The sequence below is a fragment of the Carettochelys insculpta genome, chromosome 8, assembly GCF_033958435.1.
Source record: "Carettochelys insculpta isolate YL-2023 chromosome 8, ASM3395843v1, whole genome shotgun sequence".
NCBI lineage: Eukaryota > Metazoa > Chordata > Testudines > Carettochelyidae > Carettochelys > Carettochelys insculpta.
This window is the reverse complement of record NC_134144.1, coordinates 68,347,451-68,363,435: the sequence shown is the minus strand read 5'-3', so window position 1 is coordinate 68,363,435 and position 15,985 is coordinate 68,347,451.

Genomic DNA, 15,985 nt, shown 5'->3' with positions numbered 1-15,985 from the left:
GAAGGACATCTACGGTTTGCATGTGACCACAGAAATAGCTGTTGCAGGAGACACTTTTGGAAAAGCAAAAGCTACTCCCGTGCAGGCTGGTGTGAATGCAACCAACATCTCGCAGGGCTGCTAGGCTCTTGTTCTGTAGAATAATGTTGTTATTAATTAAGGCTCAGCATAAGCTGCTTAACAAGTACCCACATGGCCAGCTTCTTAGCAGGTTTTGGTTGCTGCAGCTTTTTGTCTTCTCCTTGATTTCACTTTCCAGTATTTTTTATTTACCTCTTCAATTTCCAGGGCAGGATTATACTGACCAGAGGTGACCAGACAGTAATGCTTACAGCAAATCTCACCCCTGCTCCTACTTGCTGAGCTGCTGCCCTTTATTAATGCAGGCGGGGCCAGCCTCAATCACTTTAACCCATCAAATGCCAGAGTCTCCTAGACTGTTGGCCAAACAAATGCCATGGGGGTAGTACTTCATATATGACCCAGTAGTCCCTGTCAGGTGGGTGCTTGTGCAGCCATTCAGGAGTGATTCAAACGCCACCAGATCATTCGCAGAGCGCCCACTGCTAGGTTTTGTTTCTATACATGCACATGCCTCACTGCACATAAAAAAGTATTCCCCACATGGATGGAAAAAATCTGCACATGGATTGGAAAGGTTAGAGGGTCCAGCACCTCTGACTTCACTTACCTCGTCTCTGAAGCTTCCCAAGTCAGTTCTCCAGCAGTGATGAGGGGCTCGGTAGATTGGAAGAGCTACTTCGCTCTGCGGTAGCACAGCTGGTGAAGGTGCTTTCTGCCAACTGGAGTGAGCTCTCCCACCAGCACAGTTATTCCACCGCTGCAAGAGGCAGGGGCTATGCTGGCAGGAGAGCCCCTCCTGCCACCATCGTACTGTCCAAACCACCAGGTGGGTCAGTGGTAAAGGAGGCGATTGTCCCGGAACCCAGTGTTTCACAGGGGCAGCAGCCAGATCTCCATGCTCCTGTGACGTGCCACAGCAGCGCAGCCTTGCTCTGAGGAAAAGAGGGGGGCCCGGCATTGTGATTCGAGTAGAGCTGAGGGCTGACTGCTCTGTGGAGCAGGGCTCCCTCTCCCACCTTGCCCCAGGGCCCATGGTAGCTGTGGGCCCCACTGGGTCAGTGTAATTGTAGCACTCAATGGGGTGGGTTTTTCACATCCCCGAGTGACATAACTTATATCGACATAGTGGAGACCTGCCCTGTATTCAGTTCTTACATCCTGCAGTACCTGAGGGTTAAAAATGGGGACTACACAGCCCAGAGAGTCCCAGCTTCTGATGGGCTGCACATCAGTGGGTCCGATATTAGGCCTTTAGAGTTACAATACTGTCACAGAATCATAGGGTTAGAAAGAACTGCCAGGGTCAGCTAATCCAACCCCCTGCCAAGCTGTAGGATTTGTTGCCGCTAACCCAGCCAAAACAGATGGCGAAGGAGCCTCCTTTTGAAAACCTCCAGGCAGGAGCTTCCACAATCAATCCAGGCTGTTTGCTCCATTGTCCCACTCTTCTTGCAGCTGTTCTTGAGATTCCATCTGAATCTGCTCTGCCGTAGGCTGAACCCACTGCCTCCTGTTCTGCTGTGTCACATACAGAAAAGCGAGGTCACTCAACTCTTTGCAGTTGGTAAAAATATTACAGGTTGAACCTGTCTAGTCCAGCATTCTTTCGTCCAACAACATCCGTAATTGGGTATGATTTCAGTCAGCTGGATGACCACTTTTCATGATGTGATCATGGTCCCACAGTTTGACGACAGCCACCAGATTAGCTCTCAGTATTCTGTGCTGTTATTTAGCTGTAATATACCCCTTCTCAGAGCCCAGTAAGCTGTGGTAGTGTTGCTAATGCTGCTAGAAAATACTGACTGCCCATGGTTTGGCAAATTCTCTCATCTGGCATCAGTCAGGTCCCAAGGGTGCCAGATTAGAGAGGTTCAACCTGCAGTTACATTTCTCTCCCACACGGTTCAGTCCATTGTTATTCTATTTTAACTCCAGCACACCTCCACTGATTTCAGGGGCACTTTAATTAATGTAAAAGAGGGTAGAAGTTAGCCCAGGTAAATAAAGTACCAGGCACAAAGACACCAAAAGATATTATTAAACAATACCTGCCGTGCTCTCACACATTTTTCCACTAGCCTTTCCAGAAAAGAACTTGGTTACCGGAGTACTGGGAGCCATAGTGTAAGTAACTAGCTAAACACAGGGGGTGATGGGAGAGACAGGGAGAGGGACTCTGCAGAATTTTTGATGGGGGTGGCTCCTATGAAGTCTTTGCAGGAACTCTTGAAACAATATGTAAGCCACTTGGTTCACCTGCTGGTATGCTGATAACAGCTTATCACATTCACTGCAAGCAGGGTTTATTTTTGCCTTCTGGGCACTTAGTAGCAGCTCAACAGTAGGTCATTGACATAAAATGTAAACTAGTCCTTTTCCTACTCCTAGCCATCCTCACTCCTAGTCTATATAGTGGACGGGTGGTGCAGCACTTCAGGTGCAAGCTTGGTGCTTGAGAAACCCAGATTCAATTTGCTGTTGTCACAGGCTTTGTGGGTGATGGACCCCAGGCAATGGATTTGCCTGGATTTTTCTTGGAACCCAGTAGCCCAAATACCTTTGAAGATCTGATTAGTCTCGCTGTCCCTCAGTTTCCCATCTGTACAATAGGTATAATAGCACTGTCCTGTATGGCGGGGGGGAAGGGAGAGGGGGGTTGTGAACATATTGCTTCTGAGGTGCTTGGATACCCCGGTATTAGAGACCCTTATAAGTTCCCAAGCTATAGAATACACCCCTTGCCACCCTCACCCCAATGTGTTAGATCACTAGCATAGCAGAAAGCAATAAAAACGATCTTCAGGCTGTGCTTAGATCTGTGCTTTGAACAATGTGTCTAAAAATTGCCTCTAAATGGTATGCACATCCCCGCACAAGAATAAGCCACAATGACACATTCTCATCAGGTAGGTACATATGCAAATAACCACTTAAACAGCCACTCTTTATGGACTAATGTGCACGTTGCAGGGACTGGGAGTGCATGTGCATTTTAAAAGACATGCTTGAGATCCACACATATCAAAATCTGATGCTTGATGTATGACTTATCTCAGATGGTAATTTGCCTTTGCATTAGCATCTGGTAGCACGATCAAAGCAGAATTTCACATACCGCCTCTACGTAGCAAACACTGTAACTTTCAGTGCAACGTCTTCACCTTACTCTATTTCTCAGCAAAAACTTCACACCAGTCTGAGGTCACAGTGACCACTTATTGCTACAGTTTCATTATTGTTGCTTAAACATGCCACACCACTTCTATTAATATACTGTGAAATGTTATTAAAGACAATGAAACCTAAACTACATTTTTAAAATGCTGTGATATATTGCTCTTAATTTGATAGTTGCAGGTCACAGCATGGCTGATCTGGCTTCAGTCCAAGTTGGGGCTTGTCCGATACCATATAAATGTACTAATTCTTCTGGACTAAGGAGATTTTTAGCCTGTCCACAAGAGCCGCATCTACACGTGCCGGCTACTTCAAAGTAGCCGCGCCAACTTCGAAATAGCGCCCGCCACGTCTACACGTGGCGAGCGCTATTTCGAAGTTGAAATCGACGTAAGGCGGCGAAACATCGAAGTCGCTATCCCCATCAGGAGATAGGAATAGCGCCCTACTTCGACTTTGAACGTCGAAGTAGGGCACGTGTAGGCGAGCCGCGTCCCACAACATCGAAATAGTGGGGTCCGCCATGGCGGCCATCAGCTGAGGGGTTGAGAGACACTCTCTCCAGCCCCTGTGGGGCTCTAAGGTCACTGTGTGCAGCAGCCCTTAGCCCAGGGCTTCTGGCTGCCACTGCTGCAGCTGGGGATCCATGCTGCATGCACAGGGTCTGCAACCAGTTGTCGGCTCTGTGGATCTTGTGCTCTTTAGTGCAAGTGTGTCTGGGAGAGGCCCTTTAAGGCAGTGGCTAGCTGTTGCCCAGGAAGTGCTAGTCCACCCTGTGACCCTGTCTGCAGCTGTTCCTGGCACCCTTATTTCGATGTGGGCCGCTTTGGCGTGTAGACGCTCCCCTGCAGCACCTACTTTGATGTGGTGCTGCCCAACGTCGACGTTGAACATCGACGGCACCAGCCCTGGAGGACGTTAAGATGCTATTCATCGAAATAGCTTATTTCGATTTCGCTACATCAAACTAAGCTATTTCGATGTAGCATACACGTGTAGACATAGCTAAGAGGAGCTGCTCTGTGATCTCTGTTCTGGTCAGTTGCCCATGTCGAGAAACCATGGGATCTGCTGCTTAATCCACTCCTCATCCCACCTTCTTCAATGGGACTAACTTCAGAATAAAAGCTTGATCCTGCTGCCATTCAAGTCAATGGAACCAACCCTTCTGCCTTAAAAGGAACAGGATCAAACGCTAAGACACCCAGGGTGGCCAACTGATTTTCTGAGCCCCTGGACAAGGTGTGGGGGAGGCCTGCTACGTGATCCCACATGGGGCAGGGCTGGAACTAGCTTCCCGCCACCTGCCCTTCAGCACCACCCAGAGCACACCTTTTGGGGTTCCAGCCAGTGATTTAAAGGGCCTGGGGCTCCAGCTGCTGCCAGGCAAGCCTCAATCCCCTTTAAATCACTGGGCCCCAGGCAGCTGCCCCGTGCAGTCCTGCAGACAGCCCTTCCGGGTTGCACGGTCAGTGGATGGGGGTCATGATCCTGAGGAGGCAGACAACACCATTTCGTTCTACAGTAGGTCATCCTCTGTGAAGCACGAATGCACACGTATGGCACATGCCAGGTCACATTGTGCAGAGGTCCCACAGAGGTAAAAGTAAGCGGGTGCACCCTGGTGCCCAGCTTCTGCAACAGAGGAGCTATTGAAGGAGCTGGCAGAGACCTGGCTTGCAATAGGACAGTACCAGTAAGACATTTGAATTCACTTTCACCCCGGTGGAAGATGCCACTTGGCTCTACAAAATGGCCTCCTCCATGCTGCCGAGGATCATGGGAAGCAGAAAGTCCAAAAGTGGAGTCATGTGAGCAAAAAGTTTGGGAACTGCTGCTCTACAATGTGAGTCTGGGTGGCCCATTCTCTCCTTACATGAAGCATGCTGTGAGACTCCCCTCTGAAATGCCTGTCTTTACAAAAGTGACTCACATTCCCGAGTGTTTATTTACACAAGGAGGCCTCATACCCTGTCTCACTCCTTTCTTCGCCAGCCCAGCACTGAAAAACTGTAACTATTATGTAAGCTCCTCAAGAGTTGTTGCTTTTTGCTTTTATGACACCATCAGTCTGTTTTCTTTCTCTGCTACAGTCTCCAGTAACTCTAGCTGTGTCTCTACTTTATGGAGCTGTCAAAATCAATACACTTCCATTTCCCTCCCCAAACATGATGAAACCCTTTAATTATGAAAATGTGTGTGTTATTTCACTGGCAAGAAGGCAAACCCCATATGTTCTAACCGTTTGCTCTTTCTTCTCAGTTTCCTTGGCACAGGATTTTCTTTTTTTTTGTTGTTCTTGTTAAGATAAACAATTCTTTGGACATCACATTGACAAGAATGGATTGAATTTAAACCAGTTTGAGCTTGCACACCTCAGTCTTTCAGGGAAGGAGGGAATGGGGGACATCTCTTTTCACAGTAATATTTTCTGAGAGGGGGCTAGTGAAAAAACGTGGTATGGGGGATGCCAGTAAGCTGTATGAGCAGACACTGGGTAACTCAGATTAAGGTAAAGAGTCTCAGAGGTGTAGCCTTGTTAGTCTGCAAAAACAACAGGGATTCTGTGGCACCTTAAACACTGACAAATTTGTTTGGGCATAAGCTTTCGTAGATAAACCCACTTCCTCAGGTACATTGCAGTGGAAACACAGAGGAAGGGGCAGACAGACACAGACAGGGATGAGAGCACACACATACACGCGTGAAGGGAGTCAAGCATAGAACTAGTGTTAATGAGGCCAATTCAGTGAGGGTGGATGTGGATTATTCCCAGCAGCTGATGGGGAGGTGTGACTGCCATGAGAGAGGAAATTGCCTGTGTAGTGAGATAACCATTCTAACTCTTTACCTAATCCTAATGTAATTGTAAATCCTCTCAGAAGGCTAGCGCTATTAGTGTGCAGCTTCACAAAAAAACAAAACAAAAATTTAAAAAAAAACCACAGCAAGCAGTCCTGTGGAAACTGAAAGGCTAACACATTTATTTATTAGGTAATGAGCTTGCATGGATAAGAGCAGTGGGTCTTACCTGCAAAAACTCATTACTTAATAAATAAAATTGTTAGTCTTTAAGATGCTACAGGACTGCTTGGGGGTTTTTTCCCCCTCTAATATAATTGTGTTAAATCTGTAAATGAATTGCAGCTCAGCTGTTTCTCTTTGTAGTCTCCTTCCCCTTTCTTGGTATTTACATCTCCCCATCAGCTGATGGGAGAAATCCACATCCACCCTGACTAAACTGGCCTCCTTAACACTGGGCCTACACTTGGTCAGTTATCTCTTTCTTTTGATATGTGTGTGTCCCTGCCTCTGTATTTCCACTCCAATGCATCCAATAAACTGGATTTTATCCACAAAAGCTCAAGCCAAAAAAAACTATAAGTCTCAAAGATTCCTCAAATCAAGGTACTAACCCTCCAATTCTCAATTGTTTATGTTTGCACGTACAGTTTGTAGCTCTCTCTCAATGTCTCACGTCCATCATTAGACTGTAAACTCTGCAGGGCTAGGAGTGTGTCTGTGTGTTGTGTAAGGTACCTAGTATACTATGGAACAAATCATGAACATTGTGATAGGGGAACTAAGGCCCAACTTCTCTTAAAAGGAGGGGGAAGTCATTTACATGACCAATAGTGAAAGCTGAATATGCCATTCCTCTGATGTTAACTCTGAGATTGTGAAATTCCCGGTGGGGTTGAAGAGACAGCAGAATCCCTGTCTTGACCTTGATCTGTTAGTGTATAAGCTGCCACAGGACTTCTTGTTGTCTCCACCTTGCTCATTTTGTCTGCAGCTGAGCCACACTTGGACTGCCACTGAACTCTCAGTGAACACTCTGGTATGAGACTAGGTTTGCCCATCGTTTGTCCAGCACTGATCCTTTAATAAGTGTCCGATATTAAATTCATTAAGGCCAATGCAGATTTTCTCTGACGTTTTACAGGGGCTGTTCTTTACCTTATCTTGTAAGATCACTGACAGCATTCTAACAGCTAAATAATTACGACAGCTGCCTCTGACTATGCAGGGTGAAATACAATGGCATGTGAATTCTAATAGTTACAGCTCTATTCTCCAAAACCCACAGAAGTCAATAGAAAGACTCCACAGATTTCACTGGACTTTGGCTTAATCTCTTCACCTGTAATCGTTCAATCCCAGCCAGCACAGGCTCTGACAACAGGGCTGGAGCACCCATGTAAAAAAAAAAAGTGGGTACTTAGCAGCATGCAGGAAGTGCTGGAGGAGAGGGAGAGGAGGGCATGGCACCTCACAGGAGCAGGTGTGATTGATTTGGGTGGGGGTGGGGCAGGAGCTTGGGGAAGGGACGGAGTAAGGCCAGGACCTGGGGCAGAGAGGGGTCAAGCAACACCTTCCCACTGCCACCTGAAGAGCCCAAATGCTATGCTTATGCCAGCTGGATTTCTGTTGTACCCATCACAACAGGAACAGGAGGCAGGGGCAGCAGGCCTGGCCGGGAGAAGTGGAAGGGGGTTGGTCTGGCCCAGGAGTGAGAGGACGCACCAGCCTGGGGCAGGGGAACTAGGTGGAACAGCCTAGTGCGGGAGGAGAGAGCATCCTGGGAGGGAGAGCCTGGGGGACTGAGCTGCCTATGGCAGGGAGGGGGCCTGACAGAAGGGGAGTTATGGGGACCAGCCTAGGGATGCGCAGCCTGGGGACCAGCCTGGAGGAGCCCCTGCCCTTCCCACAGAATCTTGGGGGGGGCCTGCTACTGCACATCTGGGGCTGGCATGCACTCCCCAGCCCCTCCCTCAACATTCCAGCAGGAGCTGCCCCCCAACCCTCCTCACAATACCTCCAGGAGGGGCTGCTCCCCCTTTACGTGTTTTGAAGGTGAGCAGAGCCTGACTCTCCTTTTTGAAAGCTGCAAAACTCAGTGCTACACTGTGGCGTCTTCCCCCAACTTTTCCCCCCTCACTCCACCCCCGCCTGCAGCCTCAGGCCGCACGCACATGCCCACATGACCGGACTGATACTCTTTGTGCACAAGCCACTGCGGGGGCCGCGGACGGCTGAGGCGCATGTGTGAGGAGCTTTCTCTGAGTGTGGTGGCCTGGTCCGTTTCTCTCACCCGCGGCGGGCTGAGGGGAGTGTAGCTGTGGAGGTGAGGCTGATGGAGTAGCAGCTGGGGGGCATCTCTCCTGGAGGGGTTGTTGGGGCAGTATGAGGAGGCGGGGTGGGCCTGGGGACAGGCTGTGGTGTGGCTGAGTGAGCATGAAATGGAGTAACTGTGGCACAAGCTGCCTACTGCCTGGGGGAGGAGGGGCGGAGCTGAGTTCCTGCCTGGCATGTAGCACCCATGCCAGGGGTTGCTGACCCCTGCACGAAACGGTAAAGCTCTGCATCTGTATTTGTTTAATGAGGCTGTTATAAGTAGGACTGTTAGGCTGCGTCTACACGTGCACGCTACTTCGAAGTAGCGGCACTAACTTCGAAATAGCGCCCGTCACGTCTACACGTGTTGGGCGCTATTTCGAAGTTGAAATCGACGTTAGGCGGCGAGACGTCGAAGTCGCTAACCCCATGAGCGGATGGGAATAGCGCCCTACTTCGACGTTCAACATCGAAGTAGGGACGTGTAGACGATCCGCGTCCCGCAACATCGAAATAGCGGGGTCCTCCATGGCGGCCATCAGCTGGGGGGTTGAGAGATACTCTCTCTTCAGCCCTTGCGGGGCTCTGTGGTCACCGTGGGCAGCAGCCCTTAGCCCAGGGCTTCTGGCTGCTGCTGCTGCAGCTGGGGGTCCGTGCTTCATATACAGGGTCTGCAACTAGTTGTTGGCTCTGTGTATCTTGCACTGTTTAATGAAAGTGTGTCTGGGAGGGGCCCTTTAAGGGAGCGGCTTGCTGTTGAGTCCGCCCCGTGACCCTGTCTGCAGCTGTGCCTGGCTCCCTTATTTCGATGTGTGCTACTTTGCCGTGTAGACGTTCCCTCGTTGTGCCTATTTCGATGTTGGGCTGAGCAACGTCGAAGTTGAACATCGACGTTGCCAGCCCTGGAGGACGTGTAGACGTTATTCATCGAAATAGCCTATTTCGATGTCGCAACATCGAAATAAGCTATTTCGAAGTTGGGTGCACGTGTAGACGTAGCCTTAGTGACTTGATAGAGTATCACTGACCCCTGGACGGTACATAGAGGTCAGAAGGTCAAATTTCGGCACTCTGCCGCGGAAAGGTTGCTGACCCTTGCTGCAAGGGATGCATTCCTTCACAACCGGCTTACACAGTTAGTCCTGCCTGGCCCTTCTGAGATAAGGTGTGTGGCTTCACTGGAACCAGCTGGGGGTGGAGGTGTTGACTGTCTGAAAGCAGTCAGCAGGAAGCTGGAGAGGGAGCAGGAAACCTCAGAAAACTGTGGGGAGAGTGAGAAAGGGTTTGTCAAAGCTAGGAAGCAGTTGCTGCAGCCAGGAAGGGGTGGGAGTTAGTCTTTAAAGTGCTACATTTCTGCTGCTTTGGTGTTGGTTGGTTTTTCTTTTTAAACCAAAACAGGGAAGATCTGGAGACTCTGGGCTTGTCTACAGTGTTGGGGAGGGGGTGTGTGGAAACCCCCTTTGTTTCAAAAAAAACCCCAAAGCACTCAGGCAGCCAAGCGGGATAATTTGAGATAAGATGGCTTATCCCTCAATAATTACTCCAGCTCTGCAAATGACTTTTGCCCAACCCCTTTCCCTGCTTTCGAGGTGGAAAAGGAATGTGTGTGAACAAAGCACAGCTGTTAGCTCCTGTGAAGAAGGCTCCTTTGGCCATCATAAAATCATAGAAGACTAGGACTGGAAGGGACCTCAAGAGGTCATTGAGTCCAGCCCCCTGCCCTCATGGCAGGACCAAATACTGTCTAGACCATCCCTGATACACATTTATCTACCCTGTTCTTAAATATCTCCAGAGATGGAGATTCCACAGCCTCCCTAGGCAATTTATTCCAGTGTTTGACCACCCTGACAGTTAAGAACTTTTTCCTAATGTACAACCTAAACCTCCCTTGCTGCAGTTTAAGCCCATTGCTTCTTGCTCTATCCTCAGAGGCCAAGGAGAACAAGTTTTCTCTCTCCTCCTTATGACCACCCTCTTACATACCTGAAAACCGCGATTATGTCCAGTGCTGTGGCTGTGAACTGTGGCTGTAAATGAGAATGCTCCATTTCCCAATGCTGTGGCTGTGTGAATGTGATTTTCCAACATTACTTATTTAGACATTAGAACATTGAAATAAGTATTGTCCAAAAAAAGCCTACAGTGTAGACATAGCCGCCATGGCAGCTTAGGTCTGTGCCCAGCTGAAGGCTCAAGGAAAGGTGTCTGTTATATTTTTTTTTTAATTTTAATTTTAACTTAATCATCGAGGCCCTGAGGAGGACTGCTGCTGGATTTTTAAAAGCCTCTGTCTGAGTGTTTTTGAGGCATAAATAGATAAAGCAAAGGCAAGGGGAGCTGCGTGTGGGTCTGCTTGGGGGGAGTCAGTCATGAACACTTCACCTCAGACAGCCTAGCACTGTGAAATCATATAATTCGAGGAAAACATCAGCTAAGAGCACAGGACAAATGGAAATTAAAGGGCTAGGGTTAGCCTTTTAGGCATGTTCTGTGTTGGTAGGAGGCACGCTTCAGGGCTGTGCTGCCCCCCTGTGGTTATTGCTGGGGAGGGCATTAGAGCAGTTATTGGATTTTTCTTACTGTAAGAACATCAAACAGCTGATGCGGAGTCACCCTGTAGAAATGATTCTTACCACATACCAAGTACATGGGGGAAAAGACCAGGAGATGGAGCTGTGTGGGCTTCCAAAGCTAAATGATTGTTCCTTAAGGGAGAAACTTGCTGACCACTAATTGTCAGTTTTGGAGAGAAAAAGTCTCAGAGGAGCAGCCGTGGTAGCCTGTAACTTCAAAAGCAACACGCAGTCCTGTGGCACCTTAGAGATGTAATAGGTCCTGAGCTTTCCAGCCAAATGCTTCATCTGACATTTCTTTCTGCTCTTCTGGCAAAGCCCCGAATGGGAAGTGAAGTGAAAACTTCTCTGGCTGATAAGTTGCTTCATTCACATGCCATGGCTCGGGGCCAGCAAACTTTTTACATTGGGCCCCACTTTTCATCTCTGCAATTAGCAGGGCCCCCCAACCTGCCGAATGTAATCCAAACCCTGGAAGCAAGAGATGGTTTCCTGGAAGTGACGACCCGCACTCCCTCAGTGACAGTGGCGCCGGAGACTGCGAGGGATGGAGGCAGAGGTAGCAGAGACTGTGCAGGAGGGGAGGCCAATCGTGCTGCTCCCTGCCCTTACAAAATATCGTGCCCCCCATTTTGCACACCCCGGTCATAGATGACAGAGGTCAGATGTGGCACAGGGCTGCTTTTGCTGTCTTACCCCCCCCCGCACTGACCTTACCAGTGAAGCTGCCCAAAGCTTTAGAACTCACTCACATAATACAGGGCAGAATCTGGTCTTTGCACACATCCTAACTGGGTAAAATCTACTCATTACAGCACCTCACTTCAGCCGTAAGATGGGCTGCATCCTACCTCAGCGGAGTATGGATTACAGAATGGTTAACTTGAGCTCCCTTCAGTATGTGTTTCGAGGAGTGATTTCACAGAAGGTGAGAAAAATTAAAGGGAAGAAGATGAGGAAGGACCTTCCAGAGTAAGCCTGAGCCCTCTTCTGCACTCTAGCTCCCTCCCAGGGCAGGCACTCTTGCCCCTGGCCCAGCCATAACCACGCTCCAAAACTCTAACTCACACCCAGACCCTGCATCCCCACCACAACCTCCAGCTCTGAGCTTCCTCCCACATTGCAAACCCTGTGGTCCCTGCTATCAATTTTTTTTAGATTAAATCTGCTACTTATTATAGCACTCCCTCTAATCAAGACCAGCTTTTCTCAAACTGGACTGTCTCTAATCCTGAAGGGAAATGGTACAAATTCACTCTGAAGGGGAAGCATGGCATTTAAATTTATTATAGCTAGCTTCCTTTCACAAGAGCTATTTAATTGTGGAGCTGCAGCTCTCGAAATAAAGGCTGTATTCGTAGCAAACAATATGCTGTTGTCCTTATTTCCATGGTAAAGTAAATCTGCCCAATACGCACTGGCTAAGAAGGCACAGAAAAGATACTGACTCTTTTTTGATGGCCATATTTGTCCTAGTGGCAGGATGTTGCTCTATGTCATATGTACACGCCTAATCTGGTTTAAAATTCCAAGACGAGTTAGTGGTGAGTATTTTTTTAATTCAATAATCCTGTATAAGAAAAACAATGTAACCATTGGTAATTTTAATTATTTCTAGAGAAGGCCAGATTCTGTAGCCAGCTGAGGACTTTGAACTCTCAGAAAGCTGGTAAATATTAAGAAAGCTTAGCAACTTGTGGAACTGGGCTCGGAATTTGAAGATGTACTAGCTAAAGTGGAATGATAAGAATTTAACCATCTTCATGTTCTTCTTATTCCCTATTGGTCACTACAGTTGAGGTGAGAAAAATCTCCTCCAAGCCTGTTGTATTAATTTACATGTAATATATGGGCTAAAGGTGTTAACGTAATCCAGTAATTGTCCATTATTAAACAGTGTTAGACAAGGTTTGGGATTTGAGACACAGAGACATGAGCCTGCTTAATACCCGGGCAAACACATTACAAAACTCAGAAAAAGGTTAGAAATTTATTAACTGAAACACTCAAAAGGAAAACACAAAAAACAAGGTAAACAACATTAGAAAGGTAATTGGTTGTTTTTGCAAAACAAACTTAATCAAAACCTATCCAAGTCCTTTCTGGAGACAGTGAACATTTGAAGTCTCTTATTCAGTCAAAAGGTCTGGGAGAGGGGGAAGGCGGATTTCATTTTGAATGCAGAAATGATCATCACTTTCCTGCCTTAGACAAAATGGACAAATGCAGAAAAGAGACAGGAGAGGGGATAGTAAAGATAAGGGAATACAGCTTTTGCTGACGTTCTCAGGATACAGGGCTGCATGGACAGATGCAGAGCCACCATGATGAGTCTTGCTCTGGACGCTGGCTCGCCTCTCTGTGCTCATGTGATGTGATTGGTAGGGTCAGGTCCCACTCCTTTGCTGATTCTTCTCAGTGAGTTGGATGGACCATCACATCTCACCATGCTGGTGTTGTGCAGCATAGTTGATTTCAGGCTTCCGTGAAAAGCCAAGAGAAAGGGAGAAGATAGTGGGCAGACAGGAGTACATGAAGTAGGGGAAAAGAGAGCAGGATTAGCTTGGGATCCATGCTGGGGCAATGATGAAGGTCAAATGTCTCTGCTGGAATATCAAGGTCTAGTGTCATGGGAACACTCATTCCACTGCAGTCCCACTGCTGATCTCCCCCAAAGTCTCTTTCTAAGGACAAGATGAGCTATGATGAGCAAACTAGACCATTCTCATTATTCTGTCCCCCTCTTCAGCCTCATTTCCAACACACCGGTTTGGGTTCCTTGCTTTCCATTTTTCTGCTGCTTTTTTACTGGTTTTATCTTGACTCTGTCCCTGAGTGGTATCAGAAACCCCTTTTTGCTTAAATTCATTCAGTTTTTCTGTTTCCCCACATCTTTTCTTAAACAGTTCTCCTAAAAGGTCACTGTGACAATTCATGACCCTTTACTCACTTTTCATCAGTTGAGTTTATAAATTAGAGTAAATTTGTAAGCCCAGCTTTCACAACAGGCCCATCTGCACAATTAATTTAGAGCCTGAAGCTGAGGTTTGATTTAATTTATCCTGGATAACTAAATTGTAATGACACATTAGAGATGAGAGACTTCATTTTGATCAACTTTTGGAGATCGGGCATTTGAAGATTTGCATGAGATGAAATGTAAGCCCAGGCCCACTTCCACATCCCTTTTGTTTACTGTCATCCTTTATGATATTTGTCTAAACTCTTCAAACAAGGCAGCTGCCGCCTTAGAAAGCTGTAAAGCTGCAAGCACTCTGAAAACATGACAAACATCCTTTCCCTCATGGGGGAAATGCTCATTTAAGGAACAGGAATCTCATCTCCATAGGATCTTACATCTGGAAACCGGGGCTGAAGTAACATTATGGGATTGCAGAGAATTAATATTCAAGAAGGTAAGGAGTATTTTAAACCTGTTCATTAACTAACCAGAATAAAATCCCAACGTAAAGGGAACATTAGGGTTCACCTCAACCCGCTAACATGGGTTGAAACTACAGCAGCCTAATCTGCATTTTCTACAAGTTTGTCGTGGGGTGGGGTCTATTGAAGTCTTTTCTAACCTCCATGACTGACCTCAACTCCTGGTGTTCTTAGCTATCATGGTGCTTGATTTACGCCTTCAGCTGACCATGCCTGGAGTGCTATTTCTGTAATATTTGTGGCCAATAGTCAGCTTCCACTACTTGTTTCTAGGGAAGGGTAAAGTATTAGGAGCAGCTGCTGGGCCTGACTAGTCCTACCTTCTTTCAGTTTCCCTAGTTCCTTAGCACTGCCCATTTGTCTACTTACGTAGTCCCAGTGAAGGGTAGGCATTATGTCCACACAGTTAGCCCTTCTGCTGTGTCCCTGCTCAGTTAATTGGCCCCTATGCCAGTCAGGTCCCAATGTTATGTACACTGGTGGGGATTTGAGCGATGGGGTGCGGAGCCGGCTCCTGATCCAACACACCCAGTTATGGCCTCACATGCCTGCCGATGGGGGCAGGGAGGCAAAGGGGGACAACTCCTTTTCTCACTCATGCTCCTGAACTTAACCCGCTCCCTGGGCCAGAGGGAGAGAGGCTAAGTCTTCTCTGTATTGCTCGGCACTACTACCACCGAGGGTTCACACGCCAAAGGTAGACTCGGGGTATTTCCCCAGGCAGACATCCCCACGTAGTCAGTCCAATATAAACCCCTTCCAGGGTCAGAGAGATAAGCGCTAACTTCTCCTCTTGTGCTCAGCCTTACTACGACCGAGGTGTATGCACCTAATATTTTCCAATTTGCAGCTAGGATCACTAAGTCCTCTTCCTACTGCCTGACCATGCTACGACTGGGATATATACACCTAACTCAGGATATTTCCATAGGCAGGCACCCCCTGCAGTCAAATTTCCCCTCCAGGACTCTGGGGTGGAGAGAGGCATACTAAACCTCTCTCCTGTTATTCAGCCCTGCTACAACTGAGGGTGCATATACAAACAATAAATATCACAACTAGTTCCTTCTTATTGATCGGTATCTGCTGAGCAGGGCGTGCACACCTTTTCCCTGCAATATTTATCAATAATTACAAAGCACTTCTCCCCCTTCGCATTCTCCACCAAAAACATTATGCTTAAATGAAGCACACGAGATCTTTTATAGGGGAAAAGGCAGTATGCCGCATTGATTGAGAACACAGTAGTAGCATACGCTTTTCAGTCGCTCACACACACAGACACCATACATACAGTCCCACCCGACGATATTATAGTTACCAAGACAGAGTCTGGATCAATCTAGCGGCCAGCAAGATCGATCACAGAGGGGGAGCAGGGCCTTGTCAGTCGCGATCTGATGCTTCCCTGGAGCTGGTGGCAAGACGAACCCAAAGTCCCACGGCAAAGCACGCTGCTTTTATAATCCTTTTTCTCTGTAGAAGTCTACAGATTTTGCTGTGTCAGTCCACGACCGGTGTGTTGTATTTTTGATCTCAGTCGTTCTCAAAACATCTCCGAAAGGCTCATCCTGTAATCAATC